We start from the raw sequence: 2,649 nt of genomic DNA on the forward strand, positions 1-2,649 counted from the left end.
AGGAATACGTATAGTTCATCTACAGACTGACAAAAAGCTAACTTGAAGGTTACCTGAGAACATCCCTTGTGTTAAAGTATCCTTGCAACAGATGGGAGAGAATAGTGCAGGCTACAGTGATCCTGGAGTTACTGATTTCAGGATCATTGAAGAGGAAAATGAGCTTGGGCACCATTTGCACCTGGTAGGCAACTGCAGCATTCTGACATCCATCTCTGTAAAAAAAGCACAGGGACGATTAAAAGCTTTTACTGGAAAGAACCAAATTTGATGGGTTTCAGCTAAAAGGATTCTCAGGTTGCACTGATACTTTGCACCTTTGGCTTCTAATGTTGCCTTGGCAACATTTCAAACACTGTCAGACAAATTGAATATATGTCAGCAATGGAGATCTGAAGACTTCTTTGTGTGTTCTCTACCCTTCCCATCTGCCCCCTCCCCTGGAAACTGCTGCATTTCAACGAGTTCAAAGAAAACACTATTGAATTTTCAAGGAGTGAGCTGGTGGTAATAAATGCTCTTCTTGTAAAACTCAGCAAGGGACACCAGACAGCTCTTCATAGAGATTTCTGGTACCAAAAAGAAGGAATCTAGCATCCTGGTCTACTCAGCCCCTCTGCCAAACTGTATCTCCTCAGATACTTTTAACTATAGTACAGCCAATTAAGAAAGTATATTGTTATAGAAAAGTCATCCTGGGTTGTGTTTTGGTTTGAAATACAACTTCACTTATTTTTTTATTATTTCATAATTTCCCCTCCTCAGCAGGCATTTAAAATTTCATTGTACAGCAGTGGTTCCACGTGAACCAGGCTGCCAGATAGCTTTTCCCAGTTTGGCCCCACAGTCATCTCAGGGGCTGATCAAATCACTAACTCCAGCCTTGAAAGAATCATAGGAATGATTCACTCCTAGACCCCACTGATTCCAACTAGGAAAGGCCCCTTCATATCCACCTCAAGGTTCCAGCTTCAGGTTACAGATGAGCTTATCCCACATGTTTCCAATTCAAACACTAGCTTGAATACCTGGAGGACTGAAAGATCTCCACAAGATGTGAAAAAAGAGCAAGATCAAGATTTTCTGGTGCTTTCATCCAAAGCTGAAAGACAAAGGAAAACAGAAGTTTTGGTGGTCTGCTAAGCTGAGGGGACAGTAATCTGTGGCAGAGAAACAACTGCAAGTAGTTCAGGGAGGATAATGTCATAAACTCTCAGTCCTTCCTGCAAAGACAGCCTGCAGGCACTGGGATACCCCTGCTGGTGTGAGGAGTTGCTGCTCCTGAGCAAGCCCTGAGGAGCAGACTCCCAGGATCTGCAGGAACACCCCAGAAACTGCACCGGGGCACAATGGGGAGCCATGGTGACACGGAGCGAGCCATAGTGAGGACCTGCTGTTCCAGGACCACCTCCCCAGGTGAGCCACAGTGTGGAAGAATCACCACACCCCACCCCGAATATTGGATCCAGGAGGTGCTATGAACAAGCCAAATCTCATACTATATAGCCACCTTTAACACAGCCAAATCCACAAAATTACATCAACTGTTTTACCTCGAAGTTGCAGAGGACATACTGGAATGCACTACAATTCTTGATGACTGAAGACTCAAAGCCAAGTTCAGCTGTGCCCACTAGGGAGAATATTAACTGTAAAATCCTGTTGTTTAACAGCTGTGTTTTCCTCTTCAATAAATAGGTCAGTAACTGAAAAAAAAGATAAAATAAGTATCTGCTGAGTATAAATCTGTATTTATAAACTAATGTATAACATTATTTTTTAATTCGAAACAAATGCACAGTTTACTTGGCTGCAGTAGTCATGCACGCATACATCTTATACAAGCATCATGAAGAAAGTGAAGATTTCAGTCCAGGCATAAAATTTTGTGCAATAAGTGAAAGGATATGTTTTTGAAGGAGTTTGAGAACCCTGTGGCATTGAACAGGAGCAAAACACATGCCATATTGTGTTGAACGGAATTTACAAAGAGCAACATACAAATATAATTGTTAATAACCACAGTACGTTTTCTACACTGTTCTTCATGGATGTATTCTTAGCTCCTTGCAAATGGTGTTAGTTTAAAAAAATTATTAATGTTGACCTCTTCAAATGAAAGACATTTGTGTGAAACATTGCCAGTTTCTCAACTGAGTCTATCTTTCCTTATTCAATGAATTCCTGATAGAGTAAGAAGATTGTTCAGAAAGCCACTACATTTTGACTAGGTTGGGAGGAATAGACACTCATTTGAAAATACATAAAGACACATTTTTATTAGTCAGCTGTTTAAAGAAAAAAAGGTTCAGACATCCAAACAAAGAGCAAAACCACTCCATTGTAACATGATGATCAGTCACGTGGGAAGAACACTATGTAGCACAAAGTCAAAAGGAACAGTTTGTACACAATCTGAAGGCTGGCATTCACCTACAAGAAACGATTGGGCAAGCAATATCTTAATATGATAAATATGAATTAAGATCTATTTGTGAACATTTCAAAAATGGAGAAAATGGAAAATTTATAATAGATCATACATGAAGCCCTGTTAGGTGTCTTGTTTGGAAACATCTCTGTTAAAGAGTTTTCTCTATTCCGTAAGACTCTGCTTAGCCTAAGCAGCGTAAAGTAAACAAAACTAAA

At 40.1% G+C, this 2,649-nt stretch overlaps 1 long non-coding RNA gene across 1 annotated transcript; it reads right to left on the bottom strand.

Moving 5' to 3' along the window:
* Positions 1 to 74: 74 nt before the first annotated feature.
* On the bottom strand, positions 75 to 1,699 carry LOC118453215. The gene is made up of 3 exons (XR_004843123.1): positions 1,554 to 1,699; positions 1,029 to 1,102; positions 75 to 215 (listed from the first exon to the last, which is right to left on the bottom strand). It is a non-coding gene; the product is annotated as an uncharacterized LOC118453215 (long non-coding RNA).
* Between the last annotated feature and the right edge of the window lie 950 nt (positions 1,700 to 2,649).

This window comes from Egretta garzetta, unplaced genomic scaffold (assembly GCF_000687185.1).
Source record: "Egretta garzetta isolate BGI_Z169 unplaced genomic scaffold, ASM68718v1 C8927968, whole genome shotgun sequence".
NCBI classification, from domain to species: Eukaryota; Metazoa; Chordata; class Aves; order Pelecaniformes; family Ardeidae; genus Egretta; species Egretta garzetta.